Source organism: Siniperca chuatsi, linkage group LG7 (genome assembly GCF_020085105.1).
Source record: "Siniperca chuatsi isolate FFG_IHB_CAS linkage group LG7, ASM2008510v1, whole genome shotgun sequence".
Lineage (NCBI taxonomy): Eukaryota > Metazoa > Chordata > Actinopteri > Centrarchiformes > Sinipercidae > Siniperca > Siniperca chuatsi.
In genome coordinates this window covers 25,544,054-25,566,106 of record NC_058048.1, presented here as the reverse complement: position 1 = coordinate 25,566,106, position 22,053 = coordinate 25,544,054, and the positions used below count along the sequence as shown (strand labels likewise).

General features: G+C 37.5%; 1 protein-coding gene across 14 annotated transcripts in view; it reads right to left on the bottom strand.

Moving 5' to 3' along the window:
• tenm4 (teneurin transmembrane protein 4) overlaps positions 1-22,053 on the bottom strand; it is a 192,332-nt gene that overhangs the window by 118,370 nt on the left and 51,909 nt on the right. The window lies entirely within an intron of this gene.

Sequence of the window (22,053 nt, the reverse complement as noted above, 5' to 3'; positions counted from 1 at the left end):
TTTGCTGTTTTGTGCATCATGATATAAATTAATGTGTAATATTACAGTAGTTAACTGATGACGCCTTGCAAGCAGCTCATTCTAAGCGACCACGTGGTAAAGATAATGAGTTGGATTAACAAGTGTCAATGTGGATATAAACTTGATTCAAGACTTGGTCACTGTCTACTTTGAAAATCAATTACCAAACATAGGGAATTAGTGAGCCAGATATTGCAGCAATATAATATATTTTCCTGCTTTCTCCAGATGCAGTGTCATGATGATATATCCATAATCATGTTTCAAGAGCTCAAAACCTTATAATTCATGCTGCAGGATTCTAATTCTTTACTACTTGCTCCCACACTTGAAAATGTATTTTACTATGAGCAAAAATGGAGAGAACACAGCTCTTTGAAACAGAGATAAAAAGAAAACTACTCCTGGCAAAACTGGGAGTTTTTACTGACGATATGCCTGTGTTGTTCAGACAAGGATTTTTCCACAAGATAAGCTCTTTATGAATACTGTATGAAATTTGTGCCGGACAGAACTGTAAACAATAATCCCAAGTGAACTATATCTGCCCCTGCTTAAAAAAAACAACAAAAAAAAACTTTTTATTAAAGACACGATTGTAGGGTTTGGGGGTTTCTTTTTGTATGAATTGACAGCTGAAAAGATCCTGGTGATTAATGACTTGGGGCCTCAAAACCAGGACCTCCGCCACATGGGGGGAAGAAAAAGCTCCCACTCTGCAGCCGCAAGAGCACTTCAGCTGCTCCCAAGATTTCAGATGCAGCTTGTATGGGTTGCTAATTTTTACCTTTTTGCTCAAGATCCTTGATGCTATGCAAATGTAAGAGAGCAGAGAACAAGCAGCTTTCTAAAGTTTCAAGAATGTTCTGTTAAGTGCATTGTTTTTGTTTCCAAAGAGCTGGGCTCAGTGCTTTGGCCATCTCTCTTCAGCACAGCCCTTCCTCCTCATTATTAATCAGCTGGTATGCAATGAGATGTACCTTTGAGGCCATGGGAAGCAAAGAAGCAACAGGCCATACACAATGACAGATGATATGGGATGCAAATGTAAGTCCTGGAAAAGTATACAACTTGAGTGCAGCTGTCAGAATTTTCACACAAATCATATTGTAAAACTAAACAGCGCTGTTCTTCATAAAAAGGCTACATCTGGCATTATCACTGTGTTTCAGCGCCAGAGAGCAAAGCTGTTGTTCTTGTTCATCTGTCTAGGTCTAAATCCTGGGAGAAGGAGCCAAAACAAAGAAAATGCCACCGTTGTACTATTTTAATGTACTGGTGCATGAAGATAATAAACAGAAGGTTTTATTTAACCAAGATGTCTCAACACTGCATAAGAAACAGAAGTAAGTGGTAGTGATAAGAGGAGTATTTTTAAAGTGTTATTATCATCTCATAGTAAGACACGAGGGACTGAAAGAAGTAGCTTGAAACACTGAAGGAGAAGGTTAATGAGGGTACATTCACAAAGACTCAGAAAAGTTATTTACAAAGACCAGTGAAAAATGACTGCCATGGATTGAAATCTCTGAAACGAAGATAACATCACATGCTTTTATTTCAAAGACAAAGTAACTCTAAAGCCTGAGCTGCAGAGCTTAACAAGTGCCAAAAAGAAGCTAACTGCATATCTATGCAATGATCCAAAATCAATTGAGGTCTCTCTGGATAGACAAAAGAAATGATGGATGGTGTGTTTTTGTCTTTAAAACAAATGCACACTCTACATTTTTCAATTGCATTGTCTACAATTGGCAAGGGTAGAGTCAGGTTTGTCTGTGGGTCTAAAGCAAACGTATAGCAGCTGTAAGCAGAGTAATAATGTGGTTCTGCAGTGAAAGTGTTGTAGGGAGCGATGAACACTTGTGGAAAGTGGATGTACAGTACATACAGAATACCATAAAATGTTTGAGTCAAATTGCTAAAGACAGCATGTGATCAGTAGCATAGGCATATCGTCTGTCTGGTATTGACAGTTCATTTTTCATGCTGTATGTACGATTTCACCCTCTATGATCAAAGATTAAAACCAGCTTAATATACTGGACAGAAGGGAGAGCTTATGCAGCTGCAGTGAAAAACTTGCTGCCAGTGGCAAAAGGAAAGTAACCACCTCAGCCATCAACCACATACACACTTAAGTACAGTTTGGATAATTTAACACAGAGACTAGCCAGCTATGTCCTTCTGTTAAAGGGTTCTGGTTATTTTCAACCCAGGCCATTATTTCCCTAGTTTTTACTTTCATGACAATTTTAAGTTAAAAATGTAACCTTCATTGTCACTATAGATCTTTGCATGCCCCCAGTTCCCCTGTGGCCCTGAACTTAAACACGAACTCAAAGAGCAACACTAAAAATGTAGCATTTTTTAGTGCTGAAACAAAGGCTTATTTTCATTATCAATCAATACTATACTATACTATACTATTATTCTTTACATTTTTTTGCAAATGTCAAAAAGTAGTTAAAAACACCCATTATGAGTTCCCAGAGGCCAAGCTGACATGTTAACTCCCCAAAACCCAGTAATGCTAAAGAACACAACCCCATTAAAATGTGAGTATGCAAAAATGTAGCTTCAGGAGTTCCTCGCTGCGATGGTAGCCTCTTAAACTGCACAAAATATGTCAAACCAACCCATAAAACAAACCATCTGCAGCGTGAACGGTGGGTTACAGAAGCTCTTGTTAAAACAACCTCGTTGAGGTCTTTGCTGGGGAGATCGTTGTGACCATTGCTCCAGTGTCAGGAGTCAGTTAAATATGGGATCTAAATACGTGGGAGGCATTTGGGCCACAATATAAATGCAAATGGCTCTGTACTATCCATCAAACAATTAGCAGTGTGCTGAGAATTGCTATTCAGTGCTGCTACATATAAATCTAGCCTTCTCTCTCCACATAACCCTGTTTTCCATTATAATTAACCGCTTGTTGCTCTTTACATGTCAGAGATTTTCCATGCAGAATCCAAAACTAAATGCTAACTAACATTCTTAGGCAACACAAAAAAGACAAAGTAACACACCTGGACAATGTTTGGCAAATCCCTTGGAATATAATCTAAAATGATTACAGATTACTTGTCTGTGAAATCACTTAATTAGTTACTATTATTACTAATTACTATCACTAAGATTGAGATACAATGTGTTACTGATTAGTGAAGACATTTTTATACAAATGACTGCTCATATGCAGTGCATGAGTGAAATATTTTTGGAGGGCTATAGATTTTCAGTTCAGGGAGATCAAACTAACATTTTGATATGCCATCAATGTTAATAAGCATATAAATCTTAACACCATTCGACAAATCCAACCAAAATCAGAATGTATAATTTATGCAAAAAATGTATGTAATCACGTGTATCTCTACCAATTATGGTAAACATATATTATAAACAAGAAATCAGGTGACAAACTTTTTAAAATATATTTTTGGTTTATTACTGTTTTTTTATTATCTAACCTGGTCACGTAGTCAAAGGATTAGTGACAGTTAGCTCACAACACTGCAGACAAACATCTACACATAAAAGCAGCCTGTAGTGCAACAGAGAGGAAATTTGGGCAGATATCAAGAACATTGTCTACAAGTCCATTGAGAGCAAGGAAAGCTCCATACAGGCACCACTTACTTCTTTTCTGGAAATCTTTCACATGCCTGGGCTCTATACAAAAGAATTCTCGGTCAACAGAAAGGTGTGTTTTCAATAGAGGAAAAAAGACTTGGGTAGATGGGGTGGGGGGCTGAATGGCTTGCCAAACAGATCTGAATTCTGTAGTGCTAATGCAGATTGGGGTGGGGAGGGGGCATGTTGGTGGGGGGGCATCTCAGCAGCCGCCTCCTTCCGGGATCAAAAGCGAGCCCCGCCAGCGAATAAAACAGAATGCGTAAAAGCCTTAACTTAAACAAAGGTAGCCTGGGACCACTGCTGCTGCACGCTCCATGCTACTAATCACTCTAAGCAATTCAAGGTTAAGTCCTGACAGAGGGAGCAGGCAATGGAATAATGCCTTTAAACCAGCCCGGTAAATAACAGGGAGAAGAGGTCTATTTATTCACTTTCTGCATTGATGTACGCCCCTGAACTTGGCCAAATACAGCAAAATGTTAGCAGTGCAATGTCAGGCTGAAATGTACACATATCCATTATCAATATTGCTGTGTGTTTTCCTGGCTTGCCACTGCAGCATAGGAGTAGATGAAGGCTAGCATGTGAGGAATGATCGGGGGTTACATATCCTAAACTGAATGAATGGAAATAAGTAATATCACAAGGTTTACTATAGTCCTGAGAAACAACTGAGACAACGAAAAAAAGTGAAGTTCATGCAGGTTTAAATGAGGACCTCTAGGCTGAAGTGCTTCTGTTCTCAAGCACAGCCAGTAAGTGCAGAGGTCACCCTGGTGGTGACCTGTCTCTCATTAGTCTACGATTAATGCTCATTAGTCTGCAAAGGCTAGACCTGAGTTTGATTTATAGTTTGGCCTGCAGTGAAACCAAACTTAATACCAGCAAAGCAATAATCAACTTACTGTAAACTTGCTACTGTCAAACTTACTGTTACAAATGTTTGAGGTTTGCAGCTGTAGCCTGAGGAAGGTCTATGAGACAGAAATGCTGGAAATAAATGATGCTCTGAACAGAAATATTTTATGTACTATCCCCAAGCCTTAAGGGTTGGTTCACCAGAATTGCAAAAACACATTTTCTCACTGCATGTAAATTGTGTCAGCCACTACCCCTAATACAATGGAGGTGGATGGGATTTAATTGCTGGTGCTCACAGCATTGAAAAATTACATTTAAAAAAATTAACAGCAACATCTTTCCAGAAGCAACGTCCCTGTTAATCTGAATAATCGACAGACCTTACTGTCAACAGTTTTCATTGGAACTACTTTCTACCTGAGATATGGTCCCTCTAAAAACTGTCAACAGCATGGTCCGTCACAGGGAAAGGTCAACAACCATTTACCTCCACTGTATTTGGGGTGGAGGCAGAAATCACAGAGACACATACAGTATCTCAGAGTCGTAGTAGATAAACTAACTGTATTGCTAGTTACTGCTAGAAGTTAAGTGTGAAATGTGTACATTTTTTCAGTAATATAACCCACAAAATTTGGGGTGGTGTGGGTAAGAAAAGACAACCAAACATTATTATGAGCCAATGCCATGACAGCATGTAGATGGTTTCCCAATCTTTTACATACTTCATGTTGACCTCTGCTCCAAGATCAGCTAGCATGCCTCAGTCTCCTCTAACAGTTGTTGGACCACACTAATAGCAATACATCTAACTGACATATTTCAGGTGACATTATAAGCTTTCTGGCAGCTATATTGGAGGTCCTCTGTTATTTGGCAACAGTGGCTGGGAACAGCTGATTCAATTTCTAAATGTATGACTTAGCCACCTGAACAGATTTTAGCAGACACAGTTAATTAATACTTTTTTAGCTGAGAGCTGATCATTTTGCAGTTGTACTAGAGATGAACTTGAACCATGAGAGCATGAGAACTATTACATTTTGGTAACTGATAACAAACCTGATTTGTATTTATACTTGTGGTTTCACATTATAGCTAGTAGTTACAGTTAACATTATTCTTATTCTTATTCTAATAGTCTTTTGCTTAATTGACCTGCTGGCAGGCTGGTGAGCTAAAACCTGTGTGGCTTGTGCTTTACATTTTCTCTCTACGTTTAAAACCCACACCACAAAATCCTTTTCCCCAGACATCTTTGTTACTACTGTAGCTTACATTTTTAATTACAATTTTGCACAGATACTTCTCCAACAAATCTTCATGATAGCACCAACTCAGATTCCTAGATTTTTCATGCACATTGTATTTTAATGTAATACTGCCACTTCCATTTGGCTTAGCAACTAAAAAAAAGTCCTTTAGCTTACTAGTGCTTAATATACCAAAGACTTTATGAAATGTCACTTGCCTTGGTCTCATTATAAAATAACTGATTCTACTATACAGACCTGGTTTTGCACTGGCCTCACAAGTATTCATGCAATTGATGTCGCCACCTAACAGAGAATGCAAAATGAGGTGAAAGCTGATGTTTATTGTTTTTTTCCCCAGCACTTTATTAGTTTTCCATTCAACCCTGAGAGTAGGCTGCCTAGGTAATTTAAAAGACCCCGAAGAGTACTGAAGGTACAGAAATTAAAGCAAGTGACTCCCATGCTATTGACATTGTATTCAAATAGTAAAATTAAGTGTCTGCAGTTTCTTGGAAAATCCAATATTTACTAAATTAGTCACTCATGTTATCACACCTTAAAGCCACTAATGATCCTGCAGTTTATTGGATCCAAACATGGTGCATGAATTATGTTTCGTAGTGTATCACAGTGATTTAAGTGTAAAATTCCACTAATTCTGTTAAAATAAATGTATTTACTTAACATTTAGTAAACACGCATCTGTTCAAAGAAAGACAGAAATAAATGATGGACTAATCCAAATAGAGATGGTTGTCAATCACTGTCCTACACACATGACTACACAGAGGATATGCAATAAAGAGCAAGGAAGTAGAGGACAAAACTAAAAAGCTTCACAAAATCAAACAGCTACAGGACAGTAAATCGGGCCAGATTTCAGTTGATTCATGGCATCAGAATTTGTCTCAAATGTGTCTCAAGTGACCACTTGTGTTTGGATTTCACTTCCTTTCCCAATATGCAAATAACCATATAAATCACTTCCATTTCTGTAGGCCAGAAAGAACTGACTACAGATGAAGTCTATATTCACAGTACACAACATACAGCACGTTGTTACATGCATCCCTATATATCTCCAAAAGTAGCTCCATCATATTGGATATGAATATGTTCTTAAAGCATTATAGGTGCAGGCACACCTGTATTTAGAGCTGTCCATTTGTAATCAGATCACCTAATACACACTTTACTTCAAAGTGTGACCACTGTCACAGACTTCCATGGATCCCTCCACAAGCTACTACCCTACTCTGCTTCTTTCCCTGTGTGCCAGGCTATGAAGACAAGGCCAATAAATGGCCACTGTGATGCTCTTAAGGAGGAGCCCTGAGTGGAAGAACTCCCCTCGAAGACACTGTGAGATAGTACTGTTGTACTGCTGGATACCAATTACATTCCACTCACAACGGGGGGTCCTGAGATTTCCTTATGATGGGTAACTCCTGTAGGCCCAGAGTAAGGAAATGCACTGCAAAGATCACAGACTTAGTAAGGTGTTCCAATCACCAATCCCCACTGTCATCGGCAGGAGTTCCTACCTCAGGAGAGAACTAATAATTTCCTTTAAACATTCCTTTTCTTGCTGGATTTTCCTGAGACATATGGCAATTCTGTGTAAAATATCACACCATGTAAAGTATCTTAGCTGTTGAGTTTACAATAAAATGTAATTTCTGCCAAGCACTGAAAATAAATAGTATTGGTTTGGCAACAACATACAGTGCAGTGATTTATATACAGTATGTGTGTACAAACAAGTGAATACCCTTGTATTTGTTTCAATTAAAAGCATCAATCAATCACATAAACTGGACTAATTAGGTTTCCTTACCACAGCAATAATATGGATCTTAGCTGGGCTTTGCAAAATGAATCAGCTAACATGGCGGGCTTGATAAGATATGAACATGAGAACCATGTGATAACCCAATGCACAACAAGCAGCAAGCACAACTGTGTTGTTAGAGACAATAAAACCAGCGGCTGTTCAATATCAGCAGTAAAAAATCAGCACACACAGCAAAGCCAGACGGAGGGTTCCTGCATGGTAATGATCTTACTCTAAGTGCCTAACTGAGTCATCTCCGCAAGCCCTGCTTTGACAACCACACACCTCCCACATCTCCCATCTCAGCAGCCTCTGGGTGGGGCTAATCACTCTGTAGCTTCATCATCAACTGAATGACAGCAGCAGCTGTAAAGATGCTATGTCTAGAAGGTGTGGCTGCTGCAGTGGCCTACTGTAAACACACAGTGTTTGTTTTCCAGAGCTGAAAACAGAGCATCACAACATCACATAAAAAAAAAAAAAGCCCTTCCGTAGAGCATGAAGAATTAAATTAATTTTGCCATCCTTTCAGTGCTACAGTGCAGACAGGAATCCTGAGAGGATTTTCCTGGGGCACTGAGAGTTGGTGTGCTGATTTGCCCCTAACTGATTATGACATGAAATGGCTGACGGGTAGCTTGGCAGACAGTGCTAGGTTGACTCGCACAATCCCCTTCCTCTGCCTCTAAGGCACGAGAGGTCTGCACTCTCTGATCCCAACGGCTGAACATTAGACAGTGCTGAGGCTCGTAAAAACCCTTATGCACAAACGCCTGTGCAATTTCTTTTTTCAGCTTATCTACTATCAGTCTTTAATTCAGCTTTTATTCCCTAGTGAAAGCCCCATGTTATGTTATGAAAACACACAACAAAACAAAATCAAATATATGTGTTGTATCTTTTTTTCTGTCATCTTCATTGTTGATGCATAAGAGGGAAATGCCCTTTCATCTGTCAGGGCAGGGCACTGCATCCTCCTATATATAAATTTAATTCTCCAAGTAAATTAGGATTGATCACCACAGCTCTAGGCCACAATCAGCATCCATGATCTAATCAGGGCCCGGCCCTAGACAGAAAAGGATACTTCCATAAATAAAAACCATATGAGAGCCAGCAAGTGCCCATAACACTGGGGGGAAATTTGATTACCCTGTCCCTCTCCACAGGTGTGCTTTTAGCCTCCTACCATCAAAGACTGCCAGTCTGATATAATGCCACACTATGTGCATCCTCACTGTTGTTTTCCTGCACTAAGGGTTTTACATCATACTTGCATCAGCGGATATGAGCACTGCATGCTGGAGTCACTGCTAAGCAGGTGATGCCCATGGAAGCCTGGCTGAGGACGATCCCAGTGAGACAGGATCTGTCAGGAGCTACTTGCCCAGCGACACCCAGGGTAATAAATTACCCAGAATTAACACGTCAGCAGCCGCACTCCACTCACGCCATGCTGCTTAATGGATCTATTAACCAAATGGATACAGGGGTAAACTGCTTTCAGAGCTGAAATGCTTGTTTGGTATATGCTAACAACATAGGCGGAGAGAAATTTGCTCTTCCAGTTATTGTAAAAGTACTAAATATAGGTAGAAATGTTTTCATGCCGGACTCACACAGACTACTTTTAAAAGATAAAATGTACATTCTTGGTTAAGAAATGCAACATTATTTAGTGTAAGAACATTTTGATGTATGGAGGTTTTGTGAGCACTGACTTACACATTTTTAATACAACATCTATGTTGTATATCTGTGCTTCAGACTAAAAATCTGTGCATACAGAAATCACTATGAAATGACAGCATGCTCAGAAGCCACCCGCAGCGCTCCCATGTCACCTGTTTGGGAATCCCTCTGAGACATGTCTCTACGGCCATAAAAAGCATACTCTCCTGTTGATGCCTGTCACTGATAGCAGGGGATATTTAGTAGAGGATTCAAAATGCCAGTCGTGCAGCCTGTATCGCCTTGGCATCTTTGGCACCCAACCAGCACTGTGACATGCTGACAGCGAGGCACACAGCACCAGGCAATTTTTGACCAGTGTTCGCTCATCACAAAAGGTAAATACAGATAAGAGAGAAGCTCATAGAGTCTCTCATTTCTTAGCTGACATGTTTTGACTGTGTTGCAGCACTGTTAAAATTAACACTCATCCCTTGCAAAAATAAATACAAATAAAATAAAAACTGTATAGCATATCAGGTTAAAAAGCCTATTGTCTCATGGGCTAAAACTGGTATGGACTACACTACCAATAAACCCCTCTACTTTATCTCCCTGCCATTAGGATAGCAGCATTATTTCTTCCCTCTAAGCTTCATCTTTCCTGTTTTTCCACTTTTTGCCTGCATCAAAAAGAAACTAGACCTCTGGAGCCACAATGAAATTTTTATAACTGAGAAAGCATGAAATCTGAAAAGCATACAACTGAAATCTGAATGATAAAACCTTACTGAAAAGTTACACATAATGTTGGTAGTTGCTGCAATGTAAACATTGCTTCATGCTCAAAGTGGAAGAAATCACTAGTCAACCAAGGATGCTGGTACATTATGTGCAGTTTAGTGTCTTCTGCTAACACATTTGTTGTTGATTCTCTCTGAATTCAAGAAGTTTAAAATGCACCATGTAAATCCTGACTAAAGACTTTCTATAGTATTTTCATCCATTTATGTATATATTTTTTCTTAAAAAACGTACAAATTAAGTAACACGTAGTTAGTCCTAATTATCTACTCCTTGCTTTTCTTTGGTCCAGGCTTTTCTCTGACTCAACCTCACATGAAATTTAAGATACCAACTAGACTGATCAGTTAGGTAACAAAGCTAAAGGAGTGATGAAACCAGGATGGGAAAGTGTGGGCATCACTCACTGGAAATGTGAACTACTGGATTCAAACAGAAATACAAGCCTGTCATGTTTCTCACCACAGCGTTGACTATGCTTTTTCCTTTTTCATGAACTCTTTCTGAAATTTGTCTGTTTCTCTGGATATATGATATTACATGGCATTTTTCTAATGCAGTTATAACAGAGCTACACTTTTCTTAAATGTCCCTACACACTGAAAAGTCACAATAATAGACCCATATTAAGAGATAATGCTCCCAATCGCATCCACATCATCAAAAGATGAAATCTGCTGGATGGAAGGATGCACTTCTCTTAAAATGCTGCAAACCTCGGCCTAGCTTGTAAGGAATCCAACCATTGCTGAAAGAAGACTGCCATGCAAGACCACATCCAATTTGTGAGGAGTTAAGTGGGAAGGAACTGCCATTAAAATTGACTTTTTTGAAAGTGTAATAACTGCAGGCTTAATGTTGCCACTGAGACCAATTCAAAATTTGAGTACCCAGGACAACAACGTTTCAAATTCATATCAGGCCAGTGACTTACTTAGCTTCAGTTCCAAGTCATATTTCAAGAATGGATCCATTCCTAGTCAAATCCACAATACTGTCTGTTCTGATTCTAGTAACAAGTCAAATGAATGTAGAAAACCAAACCAAGTCAGAATAAATAACAGTCCAGTACCAGTTAAATATATAAAATAAAACAAAATGTTCCAATAAGTTTTCCATAAAATACAAATTATAAATGGTTTCAGAAATAAGTTTCGAACTTTACTGAGTTGATTTTAAAATATATTTTGCATTCAACCAGTAAGAAAACCTTTAAAATTAAGTCCAAATCTTATTTGATTCTTTTGATTTATTTCTCAAGTAAATAAAACTGTGGTTTGGAAAGTAAATATAGTGCAACCTGAGGAATTAAAAAGATTATGAGCGCTTCACAAAACGTCAATTAAGGAAAGCAAAGTTGATCTTTATATGAATTAAGGAGTCTACATCTACCAATATTTTTTACCAGTGGTTTAGAGGACATCAACTGTTTTTATCTTAACTCTTGTAACTAACCCTCAAAAAACTTTCTCATAGCACACTGACAATGAATAGCATAGTAAAATGTTCCTTTACAATTGAAGAAAGGGTCGAGCATCAAGGTTCAAAAGAGGGAAGACCTGCTCACAAGCACTCATTGTGTTTAAGTGGGGTCAAGAAAGACCACACTGAGTCATGAGCATGAAGCCTCACCAAAAAACACCCACTCTTAACCCGGCATACCATGCAGCATCTCTCCAGCACAAAGACAAGCTTTATCCCCATGCACTTAAGGTGCTCTCTCCTGAAACCTCTTATGAGGTGGACTTGCTTAAAGTTTAATGGGAAAGCTCATATAGAGTAGACAACCTGGTAAGAAAACCTAAACTCTAGCCATCGCTCTGGATCTGACACAGTGAGTTAGGGCATACATTACTACACGAGACAGAGAGATCTGGAGGCAAAGGAAGAAGTGAATAAAAATACTGAACAAATAACACTTAATTGAGGTCACTGTGATTGAACGCTGCAAGGCTAGAATGGCTTTAGCATAGGTTCCAGATGGCAGGCTGTTATTTCACTGTGCCCTGCTAATACTGCAGGATTCGATGCTGGTAACCTGAGTGTCCCTTGGGCCCCCTGGCTCCTCCACTGCACTGAAATCAGGGCCAAGCTCCCTCCACTGCTACTCTGCAGGTTTACTCAACTTTGAAAAGGGGAGTGCTTGGATATGGTAGTGGAGGAGGGGTGTGTGTGGAGGTGGGGGTTGTGCAGTAGTGCTGGAACAAAGCATGTTAACACCATCTCTGTGTTTAACAAGTTTGGAAACAAGCAGGGGTTTCCTTCAAATCCTCATTGGAGGGTGTTTCACCTCTCCTTGACAGCAGGAGAGAATCCTGGAGTTTATGCTCGTCTTTCTTCCCTGTGCTGCCTCACGTTAAACTGACTGAAACACTCTCATTCTGTCATCTAAACGTCTAACATATGGTACACATCAATATATTTCACTGCTAATTCCTCAGAAAATTAAGAAGAAACACACAGATCGATGATACATCTTTAAAAACGTCATTAAAGGAATACCATTAATGCGGTGTGTTTTCAGTGTTGTGTTAAAATAAAAGTACATTTGAGAGTCAAATCCATTGCTGAGATTTCCAGTAACATTAGTTTTGGGTCCTGTCCAAGTACAGGCTTGTTATTTCTCCTTCCTCTGTTGTTTCCTTAAAAATGAGCCAACCATTTGAATTTTACTCTAATTTACATTTATAATGTAAACCTTTTCCCCTTCTATTCTATGAAAGTATGCGGGCATAGGCTGCAGCAGCATGTGGTCCTAAATTAGAGTAAACACAATGAATGCTTAAATACAAACATTTTATTACTTAATTAAAAAAAAAAACAATTACAGCTGGACAGAAGTTACTCCTGGCACTGCCTTAATTTAAAAAGCATGAGAAGGACAAAAGAAGCAAAACACCTTTAGATAAACTTACCTACATTATGTATTTGCATGAATTTAGTCTATAGCCGTTTTCACACAAGACTAGAAGCTTTTTATGCTACAAAGTCAGGTAATTATGAATCAGCCCCCCAACCTCTGTTATCATAAATGCATTCATACTGAATACTAAACTCAATTTTCAAGATTGCCAATTTTATAGGTAATCAGAATCAAGGTATGTCAGGATCAAAACTATGTACGAAAACACTATGAGATGCAACAACATCCTCTGTCCCTAGTTTTGTGTATAATTGAGAGGAAATTTGATTTTTCAATAGCTGGGTGTTTGAATTGAAAGTGTTTTCTGTACTGCATGCAAAGATGTATTTGAATGACACAGCAGAACTGAACCTTTTCTAGATAATCTTTACTTTAATCTTTACAAACAAATCTTTACTTTAATCTTTATGAACATGTAGCAGTCATTTGAGACCCTCTCTGCCACCTTAATTAAGTTGAATAATGATTAAAAATCTTATAATGTATCATTGTTATATAATTTTGCTGGGTCATTTGCTCATTGACCTTCGACAAAAGAAAACAATGACAATGATGTTCACCGATCCAGATTTTATGAGTCCAGATTGATCTGTACTTATCCAATGTGGAAAATTACAAGATTAACTCAGATCATCACTCACACACTAAGGCCAAACCAGGGTTTTGGGGATCAAAAGCATGTTGGAATGGGGCTGTATTCAAATAAAGGACACACACCATACACACCACAAACTCTGAAGAAATAAAACAGATGCTTCCTACAATTCAGCATTAATAAATTATTTACAAAATAAAGTGTGACAGGTTAATACTGCTATGTTATTAGGCAAAATGAATATACATTAGAGTGGGCACGATACTGTAGCTACCATAGTGTAAGAATACAATTTTGGGGAAAATCACAAGCTTGAGGAAAATCTAAATCTTCATAATGAAGCATGATGTATTCTTAAGTATATATGTATGGTATAAACAATACATGTGTTTGCATGTGGGTGTTAAGCACCATCCTCCATATACAGTTTATTATAGTCAGTACAGAATGTAAAATTTTTCTGAACATCTTTGCATACAAAATGATTTGCTGCCTCTTTTCTGCACTTAATATAACCATACCTCGTCTTTAGAACCACAAACTGATAAACCAGACTCAAGTGATCCAGATTTCTTTTACTGACGCACTTCCAGGGCTATGTGGTAGAATAAAAGGGCTATTTTAAGCATGTTTTATCCACTTTTGTTGATGTATAATTTTGCCCTATTAAGAAACAGTTCAGCAATCTCTGTGAGATTGATTTGATTTTATAAGCAGGAGATTGTTTAGGATTCTGCTTATTAAAGCTACCTATTTTATCAGCAGGAGCTCCCACTGTATGAGAACAGATCAGACCAGACTTTGCTAACAGAAATAAATCAGATCACAATCTAAAACTTAATTTGTCTTTTTTTTTTGTCCTTTTGTTTCCTTCTTCTATTTTATTTATTTTTGTTTAGTTTTCACCTTTTGGGTTTGGCCAATCGGGCTACAGTGTATGGTTCACTGGACTTTTTGTGCCTGAGCTGCTTGGTGAACATTACAAATCAACTAAGTGATTCATTTAAGATATCCTATGACTATTAATATATGAATTAATTTATTTGAAATCTGCCCTCATCAGCTATACCCTAAACTGATCAGATTATATTTGAATATTAAAGAACAAACCCAGCTGTAGACCAGTATCACTGATGCTGGCTAAAAACCTTATATACTGTCTGTACATAACTTTCTTTTTTCAGACCTAAGAAAAAAACTTTTGCCATGCACTTTCAGGTTAGTTAATTGTACTGAAAAACTTTCACAGACATATAGTGTTCTCAACCCACAGAGTAACATAGAGTCCTTGAACTGACGTTAACAGATAAAAATAAATAACTAAAACAGGAGTTATGAGTTTTTAGCTGACAGCAATAAATAATCCCTGCTATGGGTCAAGCTGTGTACTATAGCACAGCAGTTTCTTTTACTATGATATTCTTCTAACTCAGCACAACGGCAGCCTTCCCAGTCATGATCTAAATCGCATAAGCTCCTTCAGTGTTTCTGCTTGTGTTCAGGCGCATACAAAAACATTTCAGGCACATACAAAGCTCCTCTTACAGCTATGAAGGAGCTGGCCTGGAATACTGAAAGCTTATAAAGAAAATACAGGCAACTTATGGCTTTGAGTCATACCAGCAATATTACAGTCTGCACAGAACTTTTACCCCGTGTTAGCTGAGGCTTTTCGTACCTTCTCACACTCTTTTCACTTTGCACATTTTATTAACACAGATTTTAGCACCACAGTCTTCATCATAGTATCTATATGTTGTGAACAACATGCCTTTATCAGAAATGTACATATTCTAGAACCATCTGCTCTTTATTGTCTCTGGAAGTATGCCACATGTTAAGTCTTTGGGAATACATTGACTTTGGGTTATTGTAATAGAGAAACTGACACAAAAAAATCCATTAATAACTCATCCCCAACAATTAGCAAAACGATTCAAGAGAACTTTAAAATACAATGCTGTATGTGCACTCATCTTCAGGCCCTGATTGAGAATACCCATATCTGCCACAATCAGGTCATAGCAAGATATATAAAATAAAATTATATGGAGATATCATGCATCAAATGCATCACTGGTTGACCTGTACAACATTATATCATTTGACACCTGTTTTACATTTAAAGTGGAAAAAATACTGGCAGGTGACAAAGTTTAAAAAACGGAATAATTCATAATATGTGTAACATGTAACCAAAAAATTACTACTGTGACACTTTTTGCCTGGATGATTATTTGCATACATCCGAACCATCGCTATTGATTACCATCACTATTCAGATGAAAACTGAGAGTACTTTTCCGCAGGGATAGCAAATTTGCCATGCTACATGCAGTTGGCCCATGCACAATAACTAATAACTTCCATGTTTGTTTCTAATTACTGTACAATCCAAACGGAGCAAAAGGAGGAATGGAGGAATGCAAAATCCCTGTTTTAAAATGAGCCCAAAAAGCAAGAAAGCATTTCCACCAACTTGTTCATTTTACACAACACTGCATTGAACAATGAGAAGCTGAGCAATAGAGACATGAAGCAATGTGTGGGTGGCAGAGTGGGCAAGACAGAGAGACAGAGATGTGGCAGAGCTCTTTTCCTCCTAATTAAAACAGTTCATTTTTTTCATATACGCTGAAATTAAGGGATGATATTGAGGAAAGAGTCAGTTGATTAACATTACCCTAAGATGATCGTAAACAAGTAGTCATTTCAAGGGAGCCACATAGACTACTGGCTAATGTTTACACTTATACCTGCAATGTGACATTTTGACAACATACTTGTCAAATCAGCTTCTATTGGACATGTTTTGGGAGTAGACAGTCTCTGAAGCCTCTTGTTCTGCTGGAAAACCCTCCAACCAGCAGCAGCGGAATATGGAGTGACTTTAACAATAGATTCAATATAAAAATGATGATGCAACAAGGCTTCAACATACAGTATCTACCATGTTACACTAGAGCACATGAATAACTGGCATCAACAGTGAAGCATATAATCAGCATGTAAAACAGCCAGATTACCAAACTAACACAGATATATGCTGCTCTGATGTATTTTGTAGGTTGCTAGAACTAAAAGGCAGCAAGATATAACGGGGGAAAAAAATTGTACATGTACATTCAGAAGGTGACATCAATAATAGCACACAGCTCACTCATATTTACCAGTCTCCTGGTATGCCATGGGGGGACTGGATGCTCCTCTATTTTGCAGTGCCACTTTATGATTAGGCTGATAAGGTTGCATGTATGTTTTACATAAAAATACTTTGTGCAGCATTAAAGCAGAAGCTTTGAACTGGAAAAGGCTGTAAGGGCACTTGGGAGAGTCAGTGGTTTTGAAGTGCATTGAACTTCTCTGTTGATCTACACTGTTAGTGCATGCGTGCTGTGGCAACTCCATTACTTATTCAGCAGTGCACATGTACTAGCCTACATATCAAACAGCAGCAAAATACTTGAACATGCAAGTAGGATATCTGAAAATACAAGCTGGCTGTGAAATTAAGAATATGCTCTCTGATCCAAGAATACATTGTATTACTGTGTAAAAGATCACATGCTTATGCAGAGGACCATAAAATGTTTTCTATGCTCAGTAACTTCCCTCAGCAGCAATGCTCAGCTTATTAGTGTTTTCTGCCCAAAGGTCATTCAATTAATCAAAGCATTCAAAATACTGTTTACATGATTTTAACAATTTTGAACACCACTTATCAAAAAATAAATTATGCCAGATTAAATGTGAGATACTCATGAGCTGATGTCAAATAATGATAAACGCTTCCATTGATAAGGAAATGTTAAAAGGTTTTGTTGACATTTTTATAAGACTATCTTAAAACAATACTCAACACTCATATTGGCAGTTTCTCCATTCTACTGACATTATCAGCTATAGCTTTAAGTAGGGGTTAGCTTAATATTTAAAGGCCGACTTCACACTGAATCTTGTATGAAGGTACATCGCTGCACTGACAGAAAGTTTAAACTCTGTTGGACTTCTGACCACACCCATCATCACAGGTTTGGTCTTTTCTATCTACTGTATGACCACACCCAGCTGTACTGTAGCATTGCACAATGTGTAAGTACTGTAAGTATTGTACTGCACAGGGTGTGGACAGAGCACGTATTATTAGGGGTGTAGCTACTCTTTACGTTATCCTATCCAAAAACATTGGAATTCAACTAACCAAAGTTTCTGTTATTCATGAAGGAGAAATCTACAAAAAATTTATAGCCACCTTACAAGCCTACAGGAGATGAGGGTTTGATATTCAAATGATTTCCATTAGAGTATCATTTAACCTGTGTATTAACCAAGTTTGTGCATTCAAAAGATCTTAAGTATTTTGAGTGCACAATACTTTTTTAAGCATTAAACTCTCTAATGCACTGCTTATTGCTAACATAATGTAAGAACAATGTTTAAATATGTTATACTCAAGTGCAATTTATAACAAATAAATTCAGATCTATGCTATCAATATTGTATCTAAGTGTACCTGAATATCACAGAAAACAAAATAGCATGGAAGCAGTTGGTCCTAGCTTTATTCCACTGGCAGGTAAAATAATCCATCACCTCATGTATTGTAACACCTGGGTGCTCAGTGAGATACAACACATTGTAAAATAATTTCAGCACTGAGAACAGAAGGAAATGTCATCTCTCAAAATGTCATGTTCTTCAAATGTATTTTCTTAACACATATTCTAGATCACTACGCTTTACATTTTTAACTAAGTTGTCACTATTGTTCACAATATTTTTTCCATTAACACATACATTAAGGCTGTTGAAAATGTTACAGTACCAATAGAAGTGTCTGTCCACTATAAAAGAGCTCAAATTGAAGTAAATATGCCAGCCCTCTGAGCTTTCCCTAACTCAGCTATTTAGATGCATTCACTGAAAAACACTGAGGGAAAAAAACAGCGTTTTTATTCAATTTCACCAAATAAAAAATGCTGGTTAAGACCCTTAGGTCTGTTTGTATTGCCTCCTGCTTCAGCTCTGTCATATCTTCGTCAAGACGCTGAGGTACAAATTAGACACAGTTTATAAGCTGCCCTTTCTCTGTTTCTCTCGCAGAGCTCTCTCTTCATCACTCATTTTTACTCAGTTGCACAAACACACACACAGACCAATACACACAAAAGCACTGTGACGTGCAAACATTGCACCAAGACTGTTGTTTTTAACTGGAATTATTATACAGTAGATTAATTTTGTTTTTAGATAACTAACAAACAATTGTATCTGGGCAATTTAATGCAGTGGATGCAACAGTTAGTAGCTAATAGCTGTTTGTTAGTATTTGATATGAAAACCATCAAAAAACAGTAATTCATCATCACATCATCACCATGCTGACGCACAGCATAACGGTTCTGTTTGGGAGAAGGGCCAAGCCATGATTGGTTCCTGCCATCATCTGAACTCTGTGGACGTCATAGAGAACTGACTGGCACAACATGTTGACTACAACATGACTCAGTATTTTAGACTTCAGTAGGTCAATGTAATGTGGGAGTATCTGTTTGTTTTACTCCTACATTTCCAGTTCTTACTTTCATCTAACAGATAGTAGCATCTCCCATTTTCTGATTTGCCCCCTGCTATTTGAGCTATTATGAAGTGTTCTGTAAGAGTAAATGCTTAAAAATAAAAGCCCTCCACTAGAGAACCACTAGAGAGCATTTATTGTGAAGCTGTTGCAGGAAATGTTAAGTTCTGGAGTGAGTGACTGACTGCTGTGAGTGACTGATTAATATATGCCAATAGAGGATCCATAAGAATTTTTAGAAGGGAGAGAGGGCACACTAGAAAATGGGCTTCACATTCAATGTGGCCATATTTTCCCTTGTGCTTCCCTTTGCTTTGCTCTGAACATATAAATGGGGTCTGTGTCCTACGTATATACAGTATGTGCGACCGAGAAATTGCGTTGATATTTTGCCAGGCATTCTTTCTAATTACTATGAAAAGCTTCTACATCTCCATCTTGACTTAGTACAAAGAATATATCTGAGCTATAACTGACATACAAGCCTTTCTTTTCAATATAAAAACCAGGCTTGGCATCGTTACATGGAACATTAGGTATGGAAGCGTATACTGGCCTATATTCAAATGATAATGTAAACTGGAAGGTGAAAAAACTCAGTGAATCATGACAGCTAAATACACAGCAGGTCGAGCTGTGATAGTTAAGAGCACAGGGAATATTTAACTTGACAAGTTGTCTAGACAAGCAATTCCAAATGTGCTATACAGGAGTACATACAGTACACACATAAATAGAAGGGGATTATAATTATTAATCCTAATTATGGAAGTGTATACTGGACTATATTCCAATGATAATGTAAACTTGAAAATGAAAATGTAATTCCACAATACCATTATCATTTTCCACATATATGTGTTATTTGAGTAAAAATGAAAGTGAAAATGCAATAAATCCAATTTTCATTTTCACATACTTGTATGGGCGTTCTATGACTATATTAAAATGAAAATGGAAAAGCTGTATGACATTTAATTTTCAAAGTTGTAACCTGCTGTACAGTGGACAATATTCAAATGTTAATTCTAATTTGAAAAGGAAAATTATATATAAACAATGTAACCTGATTTTCCATTTATGCAAGCAATATTTAAGTCAAAATGAAAATGAAATTTTCTAACAATTTGAAAATGAAAATGAAAACGGCATTTGACATTTCATTTTCAAAGACTTAACCTACTGTACTTTGGACAATATTCAAATGCAATAAGCAAAACAGCGCCCCCAGTCTTGCATTTACATTTACATGTCCTGTATAGCACATTTGAAATTGCTTGTCTAGACAACTTGTCAAGTTAAATATTCCCTGAGCTCTTAAATGTCACAGCTCGACCTGCTGTGTATTTAGCTGTCATGATTCAGGTGGTTTTTCACCTTCCACAAAAGGACCACAAATAGTTGGTCTGGTCAAATTTTACCACTCACTGGACGACAGTTATGATTGCTTACTTAAAATGTACTACAGTATTTTAGTAGTTACATTTTTGACAGTGGATGCCTACATGAAAATGGCTTTTTCCAAAAACTACTCATTCCCAACAACCTAGTTACAAAGAGCCATGTGAGCAAATTTCTATTACATCCAAGCCACATTAGCAAAGTCATTTCTGAACATGAATGGAGTAAAAATAAGGGAGCCTAAAAATGCTTTTGTGATTTTATTATTAATAACAATGTATACAAGTACACTGCCTTATATGTGTTAACTATATCGTTATTCTTATCTGTTTTCTTTGAACTGAAATGTAGCAACCTCATTTCAGGCCTGAGGGATTAAGGAAAAAAACTCCTAGAACCAAAAAGATTTTTGTCAACTAATTAACACCCTCATCTTGAATCTTAAATAAACCGCTTAACATCAAAGCTGCTCAATTTTACACCTTACCACACAGGAATTATCTCCTCACTGGTGTGAAATGCCATTAATACAAATGCTTTGGATACCATAAGCCGAGAGAACAAGACTTTTGCATAACAGTTGCCATATTGAAGCCATGTCTGTAAATGCAACTCTATAATCTTTGGATCAGGGCAACTAAATCATGTCTGTGCAATTTATAATGGTAAAGCTGGGGGAATAACTAGCCAGACCGTTACAGGCCATTAAAGACAATTTCATTTGGTTTGAGTAATATTAATGTGAGATGGGAATGTGAAAAGAAATGTAGAAAGAATATATAGATGATCGTAGAGAGAAATTATATTACAATGTCCTGCAGTTCGGTTTGTTAAATTTACATTCACTGTTTGGTGCTTGGTGGGCATTAGGGATGAAACATACTTATTTAGTAGAAACAAGCTGTTTTTGTTTATAGAGATGGGCTCTGTCCAAAAGCAGCTCCACAGATAACCTCAAGGTATAGTGTACTGAAAGTTAGATGATAAATGTTATGAACATATCTATGCTGAAGCCGAATGAACTTACATAATGGTCCACTGGTAAATCAGTGTTTTGTTTTTTCTAAATAAATGTAGCACGTTACTATTAAGAAGTTAATTTCTGCATGAATGCAGGTGATGTCTGCACATCCAAGAACAAAACCAATATGAGTGCTACTGCTGACATACTACACCAAAGCAACAAACAATAATACACAAACAATGCAACGTCATCTTTCTGTCAAGCCTAATCCCACTGATTTTTACACACGTTTAACCAAGCTACAGTACACATAGAGTTAGCATTCTTTAGATATAACAACCATTACCATTAGAATATTTATTAAATAAATGCACTAAAATGTAGTCATCATATGCCACGTAATGTATCCTGCCACACAATTTGAGGAAAATGCTAAGAAGAATCTTTCTGGTGAACTACTTCTTCTGATTACTAATAATGCATGTTTCTAAGATAGCTTCCTGAAT